Here is a 21,191-nt window from a genome sequence, read left to right as displayed (position 1 = left end):
CACTGCAATAGTCTATATTTTGTATCGTATATAGAGTATTTTTAGCAGGGTGAGGCTTATTTTGTTTTTACGTTATTATTTGTTATTACTTTCTGCATCAAGATTCTTTATGTTTAATAGCGTAATAGCATAGAGTAGTCCATAACTTATTGTAATACATTTTTATTTTTTACTGTCAACTTAAAAAAAATTTTGAGTTTTGGAGGCGTTTTTGAGGTTAAAAGTTCACAGCTCAACATTTTAAATGTAATTTCTTGTAATTTTTATTAAAATTGTGCATACCCAGTGACAAGAAAATGTAGAAAGGTGCATGTGAACCTCCTTTATAGTTAAAAATGTTGAGCTGTCAAACTTGTAACCTTAAACGCGCCTCCAAAACTCCAAAGATTCTTTTGAGTCGTGCTGCAATAATTAGAAGTTGACAGTAAAAAATAAAAATGTATTACAATAAGCCATGGACTACTCTATGATATTGGGTTGTTTAACATAAATCTTGATGCAAAAAGTAATAAATAATAATAACGTAAAAAAATCACATTTCAAACATTTTGCTTTTCATATCATCTCGGTTTTAGACACAGGAAAATGGTGATTAAAATTTAATGAAATACCTTATGTACTGCTGCGTCAGATAGCCACTTCAAAACCCGTCGAATTATTGTTACTTTTTTATTAGAGCATTTTTTATAAAAAAAAACTTTTGACCTTCAGCCTTAGGATGGAATTGACGGTCAGAATACCGAAGTGAAAAAGCCTTATAGGATAAAAGTACAGGAAAAGAGCTTTAATTAAAAAAAAATTCGTTGAAAAAGTTACATAGAATTGAAAATATGGAAAAATCGCGAAAAAACGTACGAATTTCTTCACTCCGAAAAATCTTGAAAATTTCCATTTTTTTTCCATATTTTCAATTCTATGTAACTTTTGACCAAATCAAGCATTTTCAACGATTTTTTTTAATTAAAGCTCTTTCTCCGTACTTTTATCCTACCGACATACATTTTCTATTCGCGCCTTCAGAAATTAAGTACGTGCCACTGAACAATGGCTACTTTTGGGTGATTTTGAAGGTCGGAGAAAACAGTGTCACAAGGCACTTTTTGAGTGTTGGAACGTGGTTTTGCATTGTTCTAAACATGTACAATTAGAAAATAAGTGATTTGGCCGCGTGCCCCAACAATTTTTTTCACCGATTTTTGGGATCAAAGAAGTGTATTTTTTTCGTACAATTCCCCATATATTACACTAACTTAGTAAATTTCATTACCGAACATGTCTTGAGATTCTAAGAAATCTTGTGATTTGTAATCATTTCTCGGTTCAAAAGTATCTGCAAATCATCGAGAAGTATTTTTTATTTGTACTAATAAAAAAATAAAGATAAATATTTCAGAAATGTATACCTTCTGATGCAAAGATGTCTTCTGAAAAACTCATGTTTGCAGTAGATATAGCGATGATAACCTAAACAGTTATTTTGATTATTTTGATGATTTTAGTACTGTATAATTACTAATTATGTGTAAACGAAATTAATTTTTGTTTAAAATGCGTATTTTTCGTGCTATCACTCAAATTACCACGGTAACCCGCCTTAAATTTTTGTAAAGAACAAAATAAGCCTCACCCTGCTAAAAATACTCTATATACGATACAAAATATAGACTATTACAGTGTTTTTATTACATTTATTCATTCTCTTCAGTTAAGTATATTCTCACTTCATTTTTCATAAAAACACTTTTTCACTGGAAGTATTTATCTTACTAAAATAATAAGCTTTGTGCGTGCGTGTGTGTACCGTAATATTTTTGTTTTGAGACCATTTTTTTTTAATTTTTCAAAACTATAATATTAGCGTTTTTGTATATTATCTCATTGTTACAAACAATTTAGCTGTAACGCATTTGAAAGAGAATAGAATCACCTACTTTCCCCCGTTGGCCTTCTAGATTGACCGTACTGTTCGCCAGCAAAAGCAAAAAAGGTGTTTTTTTTTTAAATAATCCATATCTCCTGTATTAATTCCCCATATACTATATTTTTGCAATTATAAATAACATGGATATTCTTGCTTGTAGTTCCGGATGAAATCGAGGATGAAAGTGAGAAAAAGAAGGATGGGGATGACAGCAGCAATATCAACAAACATTCTGCTACAGGTAGATAGACAATATTAATATTTACTGAATATGTGCTGTCTCCCTGGTATAAATTTCACCATTTTTGTTGGTGAATGTGTGAATCAAATTATTGTATTGTACTCGAAATGAACGATTAAATTATATTAAAAATTATTAAAACCTCTGATTATTTGTTCAGTTGTACATACACATGCTTCCATTTTTAGTTTTTTTGTGATTAACAATTAAATAAACGCAAACGTTATAAATATAAAAATTTTCAATTAATTTCCCAACCGATGGTAAGATTTCTATCAGGGTTACATTATTATTTTTCATTATTATAAATTAATGAATTCATATACTTTTGTACAGTTGCTGGCACTTGCACTCATCATTTGGAGATTATGGAAAAGCTCGATGCTATAATGAAGAAGCAGGAAGAGTTCGAGAAAAGGATGAATTTAACCCTTCGCTTTTATCATACAATCGAAGATGCGGTGAAGAAAATCGAACGAGCTTTTCTTTATATAATCCACCAACTTCACAATTTGGTTGGAATAAATGAAAATTAAAAAATCACATTCCTGCGTTTTTACTATAGCCGAATTTATAACTATTTTACAGATTTTCTCCCCAAGTCTCATTTTCTTTGTTTTTACTAGTTCGTTTTAACATTTTGTGGACGCGTTTTTTTATAGTGTTTTTTTAGTTTTGGGATTTCAGTTTTTTCTAATAAAGTTATTGGAAGTTGATAAAAGTAAATTGCTTAATATGTACCTAAAAGAGAATAAAATAACCTATCTTTTTACCGCGGAAAATTTATATTATCGTCCGTCGTTCTTTTATTACACACCATAAAGCGCAATTTTTTGAAACCGTTTTAACTCGAAAACTAAGTGTAGAACCTTTAGAAAAAAAACACGATCATTGAAAATTATTCGGACTATACACCTATTTAATTTTAAGTCATTTCATGTAGCAGATCCTGAGAAAAACATAAAAAACTAAAAATAGACGTTTTTCTACGTGACTCAATAACGAGTAAAAAGGCAAAACTTAAGTACAAATTTTGGATTTAGTTACCATAATATTATACCTATTTTATGGTCATATTTTGGCCATTTTTAGATTTTTGAAAACATAGTTTTGCTTTATTTGAAATGTTATAATTGGTACTATAAAATCTGCAGTAGTCTTCCTGAAAGAGCATAAAATTGCCTACTTTTTCCCGCAAGATTTTCCATATTGACCGTTCCGTTCAATTGTTATGATGAGTAAGGTGTTCTTTTTAACGTTTGTATCTCCAAGACTGAATTGTCAAATGTTACAATGTGACAGTAAAAAAAAAGTAATATACATTTGCTTTAAAAATTTTAAGCCATTTTGAAGACTAGTTTTTGAGCTAGATATTGAAAACTAAAAAAAAGGGCTTTCTATGTCGTACGGGAGTAAAAGGGCTTTAAGTGGAAATTTTGGGAAGAATAGTATATTGTGTACCAAGGGCGTAAAGTGGGCTTTTTTAGGCCGAGTGTGGAGTTTGCAGTACGAATCAAGGCGAGTTAGCCCGAGCCGAAGGCGAGGGCGTTTACGAGCCGCAGACGAGTACTGCAACCACACGAGGCCGAAAAGCCCGCTTAGCCCTTGGTGCACACCATATTTTTTGTAACGCATGTACTGATATTCGCATTTTTAGAAGATTTGCCAATGAATTGAGTAGCGGGCGTAAAAATACTTTTACGCCCGCTGCTGCATTTTTTCGCCCGCCGGTCGGAAAACGACTACTTTAATCCCTAATTTTAGGTCAAAAAGACGCGAAAATCGTGCATGTGTTACAAAAATATATCTTTTGACTACCTCGGCTAAGTTCTTTTTGCAGCTTATGAAACCGATTATTTTAAAAGATATTAAGGATCAATTTTTTTTCTCTCACCCTGTACACCCTGTATAACCAAAAATCATTGTTTCTTTGTAATAGTAAAATTTTCAGTTTCGCTAAAACTTCGTAGGAACATATTTCGAGAATTTTTGGAGTTAGAAATCCCACTATCAAAGTATAATAGGGACGTGACTCGCGCCGTCATCGCGTCGTATACTTCGTAATTTTACTCGTCAGTGCGGCGCTGTCGCGCTTCTTGATAGAAAGTTTTTAAAAATTGCGATGCGTACATTAACATACTAGGTATTTGTAATGTGGCGCACGCACTATATCTTAAAACTGTATTATTTACTCTATTAATATCAAATAACTAAAGCCATTAAAACTATTTATTTAGTTTAAGCCTCACAGTTTGCTTCATTAAGTTTCATTTTTCACGATTTATTGCAATTTTGGGTGCTTTCTGCTGGAATTGATGCTTGGTTCAGTATAACCTATTAAAGCTCAAACTTATTTCTTTATTAATTAACAATTTCAAAAAATTTGAGCAGCGGATGAATAAGTACTTTGCCTCTAGTGGCTACTTTCTCTCTCTCTCTCTCTCTCTCTCACTCTCTCTCTCTCTCTCTCTTTGCGAAACTAGATTTTTCCATTCGTTTTTTGTGCACATGTCGAACCAATTATATTATTTGTATAAGCGTATGTATTATGCCTGTTTTCGTCGAGTCATAAAATTTATTGACCTACACAGCAACATGGCTACAAATTTTTCTTGGGTCGACAAGCTTCCGCATTTTTTTTAATTCCATTACATCTATACTTATATCATTTCAATTTTTGCAAAAAAAAAAATAAATAAATAAATAAAGCATACATACATAAACATAGGTAAAATTATACAAAGTTAATTATGCATATTAATATTCTTTTTCATCAACGTAATAAAGTGTAATTAAGAGTCACAATATTTGTTATGTGTATGTATATCCTCTTATATTTATTTTCCTGTTTTTATATTTATAAATTCATCAGCAGTAAATATCTGTACATTTTTATATAGTTGCCCTAGCTTATACATCACAATAAATGTATAATAAGTCACATAGTCTATATTTTATACAGGTACATATTTATCAAATTAAACCCAAGGAGCAATGTAAATGTGGTTGTTATGGCCAAAGTAATCATTGAGCGTGCACTCTGATGCTGTATCTTGCTTCTTAAGGGAGTCTCAGTTGCAGAGTAAAATGAAGGCCTTTGGAAAATTTGTACAATCTGTAAATGAGATATTTATCAGTCAAAATAATAATAAAGAAATTTATAAATTTTCAAACTAAAAAGTTACCTTTGTTGTCCAACACAGGTCTTAACATACAAGTCATTGTTTTGACACAAATTATGGAAGTTTTGTACAATTGCTCGAGTAGGAAGGGAAAAGTGCATGGCAGCTTTGAGAGCCTGAATGTCAAACCCTTCTAAATGCTCAAAACATAAATATCCCTTTTCTACATTGTGCTGATCACAGCAGTTATGGACTCCATTGTTTTTGTCAGGAGCCAGAAAAGATTTACCTAATTCCTAAAAATTAAACTTTATTAAAATCTGCATCGATTAATTTTAAGGATCAGCTTGCTTAGTTAAGAAAATACCTGCACCATCTTATCCGTTACACAGTAGCCTGAGTTGCTTGCAGAATACACGTTCTCCAATTTGTTGAATTCTTTACGTAACAGTAATGAATTCTGTGTACTACATCTCCTGTTAAAAGTCCAGAAGGTCCTAATAGAGGAGATTACTGAAATACATTTTCAAGTATGCAATTACTGGTTTATAACAAGAAGATCTAAAGTGTATTACAACTTACCAGTGAGATATCTTTGATGAAGACACCAGCATTTGTCAAGAAAAATCAGCGTACATCTTCTCTAACTGCTGCCATAGTACGTCCTATCTCATGCACAGCACTGCATAATATTAATGAGAGCACGTAGTATCCCATCTCATTGTAAGGAATGTCAACTCCTGGAACCTGGTGACGATTAAATTATTTTTATAACTTTCAAACACTAATAATAGAATGGTAATAAAAATACAATTAAATTTACCATAAGTTCCAATACTTGTTCTTTCTTTTCATTTGGCGATGCTGAATTGTACAGCCAATAATGTTAAGTGTCACTTTAAAATGACTACTATCGATATTGGAAACAGTAGAATTGTTGAGACCATTCCTGCATTGTACCACAGTGACCAGAATTTTGAACAACACATGCCCCATCTCATTAATGAGCGATTCAAGGCAGTGGTGAACCATTTTATGCGTATAATAATTGGATTTCCAGACCAAATTTTTTCAACAGAGTCAGATAGGGTAGGTGCATACATGACTGCAATAAATATTTCATATTAAACAAGCAAAATTTATGTCAAAGTAGAAAAATATCCAGCTATACATGTATTATACATACGCTTTACTGATGAATGACTAATCCAACGTTGTTTTTTTCTGGATTCTGGTCTCGCATGAAGTCTCTGTGACACCAGGGATGGCATCAGGTTGCACGTCTAATGAAACTTTGGCAGTCACAACATAATCGATAAACTCTTCTCAGTCATCACCTCAACCGTTGCAAATATTAAATCCATCCTCACCTAACATCTTGATTTTGGAGCTCTGTGTGAAAGGCAGATTGTTCACTCGCCAGTTTTGTTCAAGTGTGCAATAGCTTCTATACAAGAGAATAAGTACAGCGATGGGCCAGAACATCTGAAGCAATGAGCTCGACTGCTGCAGCACACATATTACAACTTGGCAATTCACAAAACAGCAGCATCTCCCGTACACCCACAACTGCTGGAATCCCTGCTTTTGTTCGCACATTTTACAACACTACACTATTACAACTATTAGCAGCACGAGAAGGGGTTTGAGCATCAAGTACGCGTACACTGCGAGGATTTATGCACAGCTGTTTACATGCGCCTAACAGAACGCACTGCAGAAGAGCGACTCTCGCGCTACGGACTATAGAAATTTATTTTCTACGCGCCGTGGTCTGAAGCTAGCCATTCGGTGCAACTTTCTGCACTTCCGGTTGCCATCCCTGTTCATTACAAAGCAGGCCAACAAGAATGATTGCATTGAGAAGGAAACGACGAGAGAAAAAAGAAAATTATCGAAGCTGTCATATGCACCAAACAATAACGAAAATATAGCAATCCAAAACAGTGATTTGGTGCAGATAAAAAAACGAAAAAAAGTGAAGTAAAAAGCTTTATACCTACCAAAAAGCAGCGCAAGAATTTGTAATTTATTGTTGTGTAATAAACTTTATTGTTATATACTAAAAAGTAGAAATATAATTTACTTACCTCAAAATATGGTTATAAAAAATTATTCCATATATATCATAATATTATTAACTGTTTTTTAAAAATAAAAAATGTTGATTCTTACATTTTATAATAATTGGCACATTTATGTGCGTTTCATTGTCACTTAAAAAAAAGTTATGAACACGTGAAAAAAAAACGTCGAGTGGACTTGAACCCCGGTCAAAAGGATTACCACGCAGTGACTCTAAGCCATAGGCTACAACGACATTGAAGTATATAATTTTCGAAGTAGCATATGTTTATCGTGGAGAGTCAAGGTTTTAGTTTGGATATAATTTGTTTGTTTAACAGTTGTTGAGTTATTGTATGGCATGGGATTTGGTATAATTACTTTCTTTGTTTAACAAAAAATTAAAATTATTCGTAATTTAAACACTTGCAAAATGAATTTCCTATGCCTTTAATTAAACATACCTACATAAAATAAATCAATGAAAGATAAATTGTGCATAATTTATACTTTTTTATATCATGTCATAAAAACGTTGTTCATGTGTAAAAAAATGTTCCTTTCGAGTGTTCGAACTCCAGCTTCGAGTAATCTCTGTTTTGATTATTATTGTTGAAGCTCTGACAAAAGTAGATAGAAATAACTAGTGGCTTTATGTGTAAGAAAATATGCTACTTTTGATCAGTTGCCGTACAACGTGTTCGTAGCTCAGTTGCCTAGATGATAGACTGCTAATCTACGGATGCAGGTTCAAGTTCACCAAGGATTTTTTTTCAAGTATTTAAAAACTATTTATTTTTAGTTATTATTTAATTCAAGCAGTCTTTTTCAATTGAATTAAATGTATCAATTAATCGAACATACGTATTATCTGACTGCAGGCATTAAAAATAAATAGGAGCATACATTTTTTCAACATATATAGGGGAGAGGGGGGCGAACTTGAACGTGGGGCAATACTATAACTTTTTTATAACTTTTGAGTACAGCGAACCTACGCTCATCCGGTAACATATATATGTCATATCTCACCAAAACCAACATTTGGAGCGTCGGACTTTTCTGTAAGCAGCGGTTATGCGTGCAGGGCCAGTGAATGAAAAATTCTCGAATATTTTCTTTAATTTCTAAAAGTCAGGAAAAGAGTGAACACGCCAGTGTGTCTAAAAATTAATATTTTCGGCCTGTGAGATCAAAAAGTACACGTTAAAAGGGTGATTTTGACACCGTGTCGCTTGCTGTACGTAAGTTTTAAGGCCAGATATTGACGATTGAATTTTTTCAAACCCTTGGGACTAGTTTGTACATCAGGTCGGGCAGGGATGGTTAAGGCTGCGTCCAGAATTGAGCGTATACGTTAGGGTTTACGTAGAACATAACGTTTTGGGCAGTGCTGCCAATCCACTGTAGCAGACTGTAGTTGAAACGAAGGAACATACCTGCTCAAAATTTAACCTATAAAAATGTTTAAATTTGAATTGTATGGTAATGAATTGTAAAATTCTTTTTTCAAATAAAATTATAAAATTTTGTAAGAGAATATATTATAATACATTAGTTTCTGATTTAAAAAAAAAGGTCTATCACTGTCTCAAAAAAGGAAAGGAGAATAAAAAATAACGCACATTTCCAAATGAAAATTTTATTATTATAATTAGTTAAATAGCATAGGCAATGATTGTATGATTATGTTCTTCATTGTATAAGTAAGCGATTAATAGCTTCAAACTGAAAGACGAATCATACGTATTTTATTTTAAAATAACTTGAAATTTTGCTCATGCTAAAATTTTGTCCAGCATATAGTTTATAATTAATTGAACATAGTTTTGACATTAAATTTGGTTTACAATATATTGCTTCAATCTTCAGAAAAGCCATTTTGAATTGATGTCTTGCAAATAAGTATCGATGGGCAGTTTTGTTTAATTGTTCTCTATGACTCTTTACTATTCGATATTCTTGATGATAAAAACTTTGGGCTAAGTTGTATAAAACATGCTCTAATCTAAAATAATAAACACAAATATTTTATTTACTGACTTAAAAAACTACTGCTGCTATACTAAAAATTATATACCTAAATGTGTAGCCTAATAAATGATCTGCATAAAATATAAAGAGTTTTTGCTGGTAACTCGCATGTAGCACAAAGTGCAGTTGCTCGCTCCGTAGCTACCATATCTTCAGTACACGGAAAGTAGTCCGCAGGCTCCGTGACGCTGTCGACAGCGTCAAGAGCGCTGTATTCCGCAGACCTCTCCCCACTTCCCCGCATGGCGCGGCATGCAGCGTGCCGGACCCTGCGCCGCACGTGTTTTCCCGTGCGACGTTCGGAAAATCGGTGCGTCGAGTGTTCGAACGGGAGGAAAACTTTGTGTTTTTCTCTCTTTATTTTGATTAAACGATTATGGGATAATTATTGGATGATTATTGGATGATGAATGATAGGTAGAAAATAGTTTTTAGTTCAAATACTTTTTATTAAAAAACGTGCCTGGTTACAATAAACAAGGCATTTTCTTTTTCGAATAACAAACACGGCGTTTTGATGGACAATTCTTCATACGTGATGTTATTTTCTAATATGCCATCAATATAGCTATAGACAAAGACATATTTTTTAAATCTTTTTTGAACTTATAAAATAAAGCAATTTAGTTAGTTTAGCATGTAATTCAAAAGGTAAAGCCTTTGTGAATATATCTGCTATTTGATCTTTTGATGCGATCCAACTGACTTTGATTAGATTTCTGGCTACGCACTCTCGAACAAAGTGTTCTCTAACTACAGTCATATGTCTGAGTTTGCTTGTACTGCTTACTTGAGTACTAGCCTCAGCAGCTTTATTATCGGACCAAAGAGTCATGGGCAAGAAGGAGTTTCTCAGAATCAAGTTTAACGAGTTTTGTAGAGATACCATCTCCTGACTAGCTTCGCTCATTGCTATATACTCAGCTTGACAGGTCGATAAAGCTGCGAATTTCTGTCTATGGGTTTTCCACGCTACTGTGTCACCACAGAGCTTGATTACAAAACCACTCGTTGTAATCGAGCCTTTGCAGTCAGCAAAACTGGCATCTGAAAAACCTTGTAAGCTTTCCTTCAAACTTAAGACCTAGACTTCTGGTGTGTTTCAAGTATCTGCAAACTCATTTCACCATTTTCCACTCCTCATCAGTTGGATTGATTTAGTGTCTGCTTAACACATTCACCGCATATGCTATGTCGGGACGTACAGTGTTAGCAAGATACAAGAGAGAACCTACTATCTCTCTATAAGGACCGTTCGTTTTGTTCAGAGTATTTTCGAGCTGATCTTCGCTTTCCTCTCTTTCTCGCCTTTCTCGGTTTGACACTTGGTTTTTCACCATTGGCGTTCATTGAGGATGCATTTCACTATATCCAAAACGTTTCAGCATTTTATCAATGTAATTTTGTAGAGTCAGAGTCATCGTTTTATTTCGCTTGTCCCGACTTATTTTAATGCCAAGGAAACACTTGGGCTCTCCCATATCAGACATTTCGAACTCCAACTTAAGTTTTGACGTAATTTCATCCAGCTTTTGTGTGTCATTACTGGCTATCAGTATATCATCAACATACAGCAACATTATCAGATATTTTTCATTGTTGCGCCAAGTAAAGAGACAGGGCTCTGAATCATGAGACTAGTCCTAGTTTTATTACAACTTCTGTAAATTTTTCATACCATCATTTCGGACTTATTTTCAAACCGTACAAAGCACGATGAATTTTACAGACTTTATTTCGTCTGATTTCAGGTGAAGCGTCAATACCCTCAGGTATTTCCATATATATTTCACTGATCTAATCAGAGATAGCCGAGAAACAGGTGCATATGTTTCCATTAATTTATAATGGTTTTTATCTTTGAAACCCCTTATAACAAGTCGAGCTTTGTACGTGTTGTCATTATTCAATCCAACTTTTGTTTTTAGAACCCATCTTGAGTCAATTATGTTAGGTCTTTTTCCTCCTTGAATCACAGGTCTGTCGACAAGTGTCCAGACTTTGTTCTTCTCCATTGAGTCTAATTCGATCCTAATAGCCTTTTGCCATTCAAGCTTGTTTTTCATACTCGTGGCTTCTCTGTAGGAATTCGGATCATTCTCCACAGTTGCTATGAACGCATTCAGTTCATCGATTTCCAGCAAGTTTAATTCGGATCCAAGTACCTGTGACTCTGATGGACATTCGACTTCTTTTACTTTTTTTGGGCGACCTTTTCGCTGTTTTTCTCCCTCCGTTTCAGAGAACAAAACTTCATCATTTTCATCGAACTTAACAAGCCATGTTTCTCTATTTATTTCTTCCATTGGATTAGCCCAACCCTTAATGCTCTTTTCATTGAGAAGCGTGTCAGCTACAAGTTCATACGTCGGCAAAGCGAAGGGAGGCGAGAGAGAGAGAGAGAGAGAGAGAGAGAGAGAGAGAGAGAGAGAGAGAGAGAGATTTGCCTTTCCAAGACGTCAATTTTTATAACCAAATACCCAACACGCCACGAATTTTAGAGAAGTGTGTCAGCTCCAAGTTTATACGTCGGCAAAGCGAAGGGAGGCGAGAAAGAGTGATTTTTGCTGCTCCAATACTTGAATTTTGATAACCAAATACCCCGCGCGCCGAGATTTTTAGAGAAGCGTGTCAGCTAATAGCTTTTAGGCCGGCAAAGCAGAGGGAAGCAAGAGAGAGAGAGTGATTTTTTCTGCTCCAATACTTAAATTTTGATAACCAAATACCCAACACGCCACGAATTTTAGAGAAGTGCGTCAGCTACAAGCTTATACGTCAACAAAGCGAAGGGAGTCGTGAAAGAGTGATTTTTGACGCTCCAATACTTGAATTTTTATAACCAGATACTATACGCGCCGCGAATTTTTAGAGAAACGTGTCAGCTACAAGTGTATACGTCAGCAAAGCGAAGGGAGGCGAGAAAGAGTGATTTTTGCTGCTCCAATACTTGAATTTTGATAACCAAATACACCGCGAGCCGAGATTTTTAGAGATGTGTGTCAGCTACAAGCTTATACGTCAGCAAAGCGAAGGGAGGCGAGAAAGGGTGATTTTGAAGCTCCAATACTTGAATTTTTATAACCAGATACTATAGGCGCCGCGAATTTTAGAGAAGCGTGTCAGCTAGTAACTTTTACGTCAGCACATCGAAAGGAGTAGAGAGAGATAGTGATATTTGACTCTCCAATACATGAATTTTTATAACCAGATACTATAAGCGCCGCGCATTTTAGAGAAACGTGTCAGCTAGTAGCTTTTACGTCAGCACATCGAAAGGAGTAGAGAGAGATAGTGATTTTTGACGCTCCAGTACTTGAATTTTTATAACCAGATACTATACGCGCCGCGAATTTTTAGAGAAACGTGTCAGCTACAAGTGTATACGTCAGCAAAGCGAAGGGAGGCGAGAAAGAGTGATTTTTGCTGCTCCAATACTTGAATTTTGATAACCAAATCCCCCGCGTGCCGAGATTTTTAGAGAAGTGTGTCAGCTACAAGTTCATACGTCGGCAAAGCGAAAGGAGGCAAGAAAGAGTGATTTTTGACGCTATTGTACTTGAATTTTTATAACCAGATACCATACGCGCTGAAAATTTGAAAGATGCGTATCAGCTAGCAGCTTTTACGTCGGCAAAGCAGAGGGAGGCAACAGAGAGAGAGAGAGAGAGAGAGAGAGAGAGAGAGAGAGAGAGAGAGAGAGAGAGAGAGCGATTTTTGCCTTTCCAACACGTCAATTTTTCAAACCAGCTAACCAACGCACCACGAATTTTAGAGAAGCGTGTCAGCTACAAGTTTATACGTCGGCAAAGCGAAGGGAGGCGAGAAAGGGTGATTTTGACGCTCCAATACTTGAATTTTTATAACCAGATACTATAGGCGCCGCGAATTTTAGAGAAGCGTGTCAGCTAGTAGCTTTTACGTCAGCACATCGAAAGGAGTAGAGAGATATAGTGATATTTGACTCTCCAATACATGAATTTTGATAACCAGATACTATACGCGCCGCGCATTTTAGAGAAACGTGTCAGCTAGTAGCATTTACGTCAGCACATCGAAAGGAGTAGAGAGAGATAGTGATTTTTGACGCTCCAATACTTGAATTTTTATAACCAGATACTATACGCGCCGCGAATTATTAGAGAAACGTGTCAGCTACAAGTGTATACGTCAGCAAAGCGAAGGGAGGCGAGAATGAGTGATTTTTCCTGCTCCAATACTTGAATTTTGATAACCAAATACCCCGCGCGCCGAGATTTTTAGAGAAGCGTGTCAGCTAATAGCTTTTAGGTCGGCAAAGCAGAGGGAAGCAAGAGAGAGAGAGAGAGTGATTTTTTCTGCTCCAATACTTAAATTTTGATAACCAAATACCCAACACGCCACGAATTTTAGAGAAGTGCGTCAGCTACAAGCTTATACGTCAACAAAGCGAAGGGAGTCGTGAAAGAGTGATTTTTGACGCTCCAATACTTGAATTTTTATAACCAGATACTATACGCGCCGCGAATTTTTAGAGAAACGTGTCAGCTACAAGTGTATACGTCAGCAAAGCGAAGGGAGGCGAGAATGAGTGATTTTTCCTGCTCCTATAATTGAAATTTTCTAACCAGATACTTTACGCGCTGCAAATTTGAAAGATGCGTATCAGCTAGCAGCTTTTACGTCGGCAAAGCAGAGGGAGGCAAGAGAGAGAGAGAGAGAGAGAGAGAGAGAGAGAGAGAGAGAGAGAGAGAGAGAGAGAGAGAGAGAGAGAGAGAGAGAGAGAGAGAGCGATTTTTGCCATTCCAAGACGTCAGTTTTTATAACCAAATACCCAACACGCCACGAATTTTAGAGAAGTGTGTCAGCTACAAGCTGATACGTCGGCAAAGCGAAGGGAGGCGAGAAAGAGTGATTTATGCTGCTCCAATACTTGAATTTTGATAACCAAATACCCCACGCGCCGAGATTTTTAGAGAAACGTGTCAGCGAGTAGCTTTTACGCCGGCAAAGCAGAGGGATGCAAGAGAGATAGAGAGAGAGAGAGAGAGAGAGAGAGAGTGAGAGAGAGCGATTTTTGCCTTTCCAACATGTCAATTTTTCAAACCAGCTACCCAACGCACCACGAATTTCAGAGAAGCGTGTCAGCTACAAGCTTATACGTCAGCAAAGCGAAGGGAGGCGAGAATGAGTGAATTTTCCTGCTCCAATACTTGAATTTTTATAACCAGATACTATACGCACCATGAATTTCAGAGAAGCGTGTCAGCTGCAAGCTTATACGTCAGCAAAGCGAAGGTAGGCGAGAATGAGTGATTTTTCCTGCTCCAATACTTGAATTTTGATAAAAAAATACCCCGCGAGCCGAGATTTTTAGAGATGTGTGTCAACTACAAGTTCATACGTCGGCAAAGCGAAGGGAGGCGAGTAAGAGTGATTTTTGACGCTCTTGTACTTGAATTTTGATAACCAAATACCCCGCGCGTCGAGTTTTTAGAGAAGCGTGTCAGCTAGTAGCTTTTAGGACGGCAAAGCAGAGGGAAGCAAGAGAAAGAGGGATTTTTACTGCTCCAATACTTGAATTTTTATAACCAGATACTATACGCGCCGCGAATTTTTAGAGAACCGTGTCAGCTACAAGCGTATACGTCAGCAAAGCGAAGGGAGGCGAGAATGAGTGATTTTTCCTGCTCCAATACTTGAATTTTGATAACCAAATACCCCGCGAGCCGAGATTTTTAGAGATGTGTGTCAGCTACAAGTTCATACGTCGGCAAAGCGAAGGGAGGCGAGGAAGAGTGATTTTTGACGCTCTTGTACTTGAATTTTGATAACCAAATACCCCACGCGCCGAGATTTTTAGAGAAGCGTGTCAGCTAGTAGCTTTTAGGTCGGCAAAGCAGTGGGAAGCAAGAGAGAGAGAGTGATTTTTACTGCTCCAATACTTGAATTTTGACAACCAAATACCCCACGCGTCGATATTTTTAGAGAAGCGCGTCAGCTTGTAGCTTTTAGGTCGGCAAAGCAGAGGGAAGCAAGAGAGAGAGTGATTTTTACTGCTCCAATACTTGAATTTTGACAAACAAATACCCCACGCCCCGATATTTTTAGAGAAGCGTGTCAGCTAGTAGCTTTTACGTCGGCAAAGCGAAGGGAGGCGAGAATGAGTGATTTTTCCTGCTCCAATACTTGAATTTTGATAACCAAATACCCCGCGAGCCGAGATTTTTAGAGATGTGTGTCAGCTACAAGTTCATACGTCGGGAAAGCGAAGGGAGGCGCGGAAGAATGATTTTTGACGCTCTTGTACTTGAATTTTGATAACCAAATACCCCGCGATCAGAGATTTTTAGTGAAGTGTGTCAGCTACAAGTTCTTACGTCGCCAAAACGAAAGGAGGCGAGAAAGAGTGATTTTTGACGCTCTTGTACTTGAATTTTGATAAGCAAATTCCCCCCGCGTCGAGATTTTTATAGAAGCGTGTCAGCTAGTAGCTTTTAGGTCGGCAAAGCAGAGGGAAGCAAGAGAGGGAGAGAGAGAGAGAGAGAGAGAGAGAGAGAGAGAGAGAGAGAGAGAGAGAGAGAGCGATTTTTGCCTTTCCAACATGTCAATTTTTCAAACCAGCTACCCAACGCACCACGAATTTCAGAGAAGTGTGTCAGCTACAAGCTTATACGTCAGCCAAGCGAAGGGAGGCGAGAAAGAGTGAATATTGACGCTCTTGTACTTGAATTTTAATAAACAAATACCCCGCGCGCCAAGATTTTTAGAGAAGCGTGTCAGGTAGTAGCTTTTACGTCGGCAAAGCGAAGGGAGGCGAGAAAGAGTGATTTTTGCTGCTCCAATACTTGAATTTTGATAACCAAATACCCCGCGATCGGAGATTTTTAGAGAAGTGTGTCAGCTACAAGTTCATACGTCGCCAAAGCGAAGGGAGGCGAGAATGAGTGATTTTTCCTGCTCCAAAACTTGAATTTTGATAACCTAATACCCCGCGAGCCGAGATTTTTAGAGAAGCGCGTCAGCTTGTAGCTTTTAGGTCGGCAAAGCAGAGGGAAGCAAGAGAGAGAGAGAGAGAGAGAGAGAGAGAGAGAGAGAGAGAGAGAGAGTAAGAGAGAGTGAGAGCGATTTTTGCCTTTCCAACATGTCAATTTTTCAAACCAGCTACCCAACGCACCACGAATTTCAGAGAAGCGTGTCAGCTACAAGCTTATACGTCAGCCAAGCGAAGGGAGGCGAGAAAGAGTGAATATTGACGCTCTTGTACTTGAATTTTAATAACCAAATACCCCGCGATCGGAGATTTTTAGAGAAGTGTGTCAGCTACAAGTTCATACGTCGCCAAAGCGAAAGGAGGCGAGAAAGAGTGAATTTTGACGCTCGTGTACCTGAATTTTGATAAGCAAATACCCCCCGCGTCGAGATTTTTAGAGAAGCGTGTCAGCTAGTAGCTTTTAGGTCGGCAATGCAGAGGGAAGCAAGAGAGGGAGCGAGAGAGAGAGAGAGAGAGAGAGAGAGAGAGAGAGAGAGAGAGAGAGAGAGAGCGATTTTTGCCTTTCCAACATGTCAATTTTTCAAACCAGCTACCCAACGCACCACGAATTTCAGAGAAGCGTGTCAGCTACAAGCTTATACGTCAGCAAAGCGAAGGGAGGCGAGAATGAGTGATTATTCCTGCTCCAATACTTGAATTTATATAACCAGATACTATACGCGCCGCGAATTTTCAGAGAAGCGTGTCAGCTACGAGCATATACGTCAGCAAAGCAAAGGGAGGCGAGAGTGAGTGATTTTTCCTGCTCCAATACTTGAATTTTGATAACCAAATACACCGCGAGCCGAGATTTTTAGAGAAGTGTGTCAGCTAGTAGCTTTTAGCTCGGCAAAGCAGAGGGAAACACGAGATAGAGAGCGAGAGAGAGAGAGAGAGAGAGAGAGAGAGAGAGAGAGAGAGAGAGAGAGAGAGAGAGAGAGAGAGAGAGCGATTTTTGCCTTTCCAACATGTCAATTTTTCAAACCAGCTACCCAACGCACAAACGAATTTCAGAGAAGTGTGTCAGCTACAAGCATATACGTCAGCAAAGCGAAGGGAGGCGAGAGTGAGTGATTTTTCCTGCTCCAATACTTGAATTTTGATAACCAAATACCCCGCGATCGGCGATTTTTAGAGAAGTGTTTCAGCTACAAGTTCATACGTCGCCAAAGCGAAAGGAGGCGAGAAAGAGTGAATTTTGACGCTCGTGTACCTGAATTTTGATAAGCAAATACCCCCCGCGTCGAGATTTTTAGAGAAGCGTGTCAGCTAGTAGCTTTTAGGTCGGCAAAGCCGAGGGAAGCAAGAGAGGGAGCGAGAGAGAGAGAGAGAGAGAGAGAGAGAGAGAGAGAGAGCGAGAGAGAGAGAGCGATTTTTGCCTTTCCAACATGTCAATTTTTCAAACCAGCTACCCAACGCACCACGAATTTCAGAGAAGCGTGTCAGCTACAAGCTTATACGTCAGCAAAGCGAAGGGAGGCGAGAATGAGTGATTTTTCCTGCTCCAATACTTGAATTTATATAACCAGATACTATACGCGCCGCGAATTTTCAGAGAAGCGTGTCAGCTACAAGCATACACGTCAGCAAAGCGAAGGGAGGCGAGAGTGAGTGATTTTTCCTGCTCCAATACTTGAATTTTGATAACCAAATACCCCGCTCGTCGAGATTTTTAGAGAAGCGTGTCAGCTAGTAGCTTTTAGGTCGGCAAAGCAGAGGGAAGCAAGAGACAGAGAGTGAGAGAGAGAGAGAGAGTGAGAGAGAGAGAGAGAGAGAGAGAGAGAGAGAGAGCGAGAGAGAGAGAGCGATTTTTGCCTCTCCAACGTGTCAATTTTTCAAACCAGCTACCCAACGCACCATGAATTTCAGAGAAGCGTGTCAGCTACAAGCTTATATGTCAGCAAAGCGAAGGGAGGCGAGAATGAGTGATTTTTCCTGCTCCAATACTTGAATTTTTATAACCAGATACTATACGCGCCGCGAATTTTTAGAGAACCGTGTCAGCTACAAGCGTATACGTCAGCAAAGCAAAGGGAGGCGAGAGTGAGTGATTTTTCCTGCTCCAATACTTGAATTTTGATAACCAAATACCCCGCGAGCCGAGATTTTTAGAGAAGTGTGTCAGCTAGTAGCTTTTAGGTCGGCAAAGCAGAGGGAAACACGAGATAGAGAGCGAGAGAGAGAGAGAGAGAGAGAGAGAGAGAGAGAGAGAGAGAGCGATTTTTGCCTTTCCAACATGTCAATTTTTCAAACCAGCTACCCAACGCATCACGAATTTCAGAGAAGCGTGTCAGCTACAAGCTTATACGTCAGCAAAGCGAAGGGAGGCGAGAATGAGTGATTTTTGACGCTCTTGTACTTAAATTTTAATAACCCAATAACCCGCGCGCCGAGATTTTTAGAGAAGCGTGTCAGCTAGTAGCTTTTAGGTCGGCAAAGCAGAGGGAAGCAAGAGAGAGAGTGATTTTTAAAGCTCCAATACTTGAATTTTGACAAACAAATACCCCACGCCCCGATATTTTTAGAGAAGAGTGTCAGCTAGTAGCTTTTACGTCGGCAAAGCGAATGGAGGCGCGGAAGAGTGATTTTTGACGCTCTTGTACTTGAATTTTGATAACCAAATACCCCGCTCGTCGAGATTTTTAGAGAAGCGTGTCAGCTAGTAGCTTTTAGGTCGGCAAAGCAGAGGGAAGCAAGAGACAGAGAGTGAGAGAGAGAGAGAGAGAGAGAGAGAGAGAGAGAGAGAGAGAGAGCGAGAGAGAGAGAGCGATTTTTGCCTCTCCAACGTGTCAATTTTTCAAACCAGCTACCCAACGCACCACGAATTTCAGAGAAGCGTGTCAGCTACAAGCTTATATGTCAGCAAAGCGAAGGGAGGCGAGAATGAGTGATTTTTCCTGCTCCAATACTTGAATTTTTATAACCAGATACTATACGCGCCGCGAATTTTTAGAGAACCGTGTCAGCTACAAGCGTATACGTCAGCAAAGCAAAGGGAGGCGAGAGTGAGTGATTTTTCCTGCTCCAATACTTGAATTTTGATAACCAAATATCCCGCGAGCCGAGATTTTTAGAGAAGTGTGTCAGCTAGTAGCTTTTAGGTCGGCAAAGCAGAGGGAAGCAAGAGAGAGAGTGATTTTTAAAGCTCCAATACTTGAATTTTGACAAACAAATACCCCACGCCCCGATATTTTTAGAGAAGCGTGTCAGCTAGTAGCTTTTAGGTCGGCAAAGCAGAGGGAAGCAAGAGACAGAGAGTGAGAGTGAGAGAGAGAGAGAGAGAGAGAGAGAGAGAGAGAGAGAGAGAGAGAGAGAGAGCGAGAGAGAGAGCGATTTTTGCCTCTCCAACGTGTCAATTTTTCAAACCAGCTACCCAACGCACCACGAATTTCAGAGAAGCGTGTCAGCTACAAGCTTATATGTCAGCAAAGCGAAGGGAGGCGAGAATGAGTGATTTTTCCTGCTCCAATACTTGAATTTTGATAACCAAATACCCCGCGAGCCGAGATTTTTAGAGAAGTGTGTCAGCTAGTAGCTTTTAGCTCGGCAAAGCAGAGGGAAACACGAGATAGAGAGCGAGAGAGAGAGAGAGAGAGAGAGAGAGAGAGAGAGAGAGAGAGAGAGAGAGAGCGATTTTTGCCTTTCCAACATGTCAATTTTTCAAACCAGCTACCCAACGCACCACGAATTTCAGAGAAGTGTGTCAGCTACAAGCATATACGTCAGCAAAGCGAAGGGAGGTGAGAGTGAGTGATTTTTCCTGCTCCAATACTTGAATTTTGATAACCAAATACCCCGCGATCGGAGATTTTTAGAGAAGTGTTTCAGCTACAAGTTCATACGTCGCCAAAGCGAAAGGAGGCGAGAAAGAGTGAATTTTGACGCTCGTGTACCTGAATTTTGATAAGCAAATACCCCCGCGTCGAGATTTTTAGAGAAGCGTGTCAGCTAGTAGCTTTTAGGTCGGCAAAGCAGAGGGAAGCAAGAGAAAGAGGGATTTTTACTGCTCCAATACTTGAATTTTTATAACCAGATACTATACGCGCCGCGAATTTTTAGAGAACCGTGTCAGCTACAAGCGTATACGTCAGCAAAGCGAAGGGAGGCGAGAATGAGTGATTTTTCCTGCTCCAATACTTGAATTTTGATAACCAAATACCCCGCGAGCCGAGATTTTTAGAGATGTGTGTCAGCTACAAGTTCATACGTCGGCAAAGCGAGGAGAGGCGAGGAAGAGTGATTTTTGACGCTCTTGTACTTGAATTTTGATAACCAAATACCCCGCGCGCCGAGATTTTTAGCGAAGCGTGTCAGCTAGTAGCTTTTAGGTCGGCAAATCAGTGGGAAGCAAGAGAGAGGGAGTGATTTTTACTGCTCCAATACTTGAATTTTGACAACCAAATACCCCACGCGTCGATATTTTTAGAGAAGCGCGTCAGCTCGTAGCTTTTAGGTCGGCAAAGCAGAGGGAAGCAAGAGAGAGAGAGAGAGAGAGAGAGAGAGAGAGAGAGAGAGAGAGAAAGAGAGAGAGAGAGAGAGCGATTTTTGCCTTTCCAACAGGTCAATTTTTCAAACCAGCTACCCAACGCATCACGAATTTCAGAGAAGCGTGTCAGCTACAAGCTTATACGTCAGCAAAGCGAAGGGAGGCGAGAATGAGTGATTTTTGACGCTCTTGTACTTGAATTTTGATAACCAAATACCCCGCGATCAGAGATTTTTAGTGAAGTGTGTCAGCTACAAGTTCTTACGTCGCCAAAGCGAAAGGAGGCGAGAAAGAGTGATTTTTGACGCTCTTGT

General features: G+C 38.5%; 1 long non-coding RNA gene and 1 pseudogene across 1 annotated transcript; one reads left to right on the top strand and one right to left on the bottom strand.

The window, feature by feature from the left end:
- The first annotated feature begins 1,876 nt into the window (after nt 1-1,876).
- On the top strand, nt 1,877-2,707 carry LOC116418329. Its single transcript, XR_004228353.2, has 3 exons — nt 1,877-1,987; nt 2,082-2,162; nt 2,499-2,707. It is a non-coding gene; the product is annotated as an uncharacterized LOC116418329 (long non-coding RNA).
- Nucleotides 2,708-4,924: 2,217 nt separating this feature from the next.
- On the bottom strand, nt 4,925-6,555 carry LOC116418330 (annotated as a pseudogene).
- Nucleotides 6,556-21,191: the final 14,636 nt, after the last annotated feature.

The sequence above is a fragment of the Nasonia vitripennis genome, unplaced genomic scaffold (genome assembly GCF_009193385.2).
Source record: "Nasonia vitripennis strain AsymCx unplaced genomic scaffold, Nvit_psr_1.1 unplaced0237, whole genome shotgun sequence".
Taxonomy (NCBI): domain Eukaryota; kingdom Metazoa; phylum Arthropoda; class Insecta; order Hymenoptera; family Pteromalidae; genus Nasonia; species Nasonia vitripennis.
The sequence above is the reverse complement of the archived record's forward strand: the minus strand, read 5'-3'. Positions and strand labels throughout refer to the sequence as shown.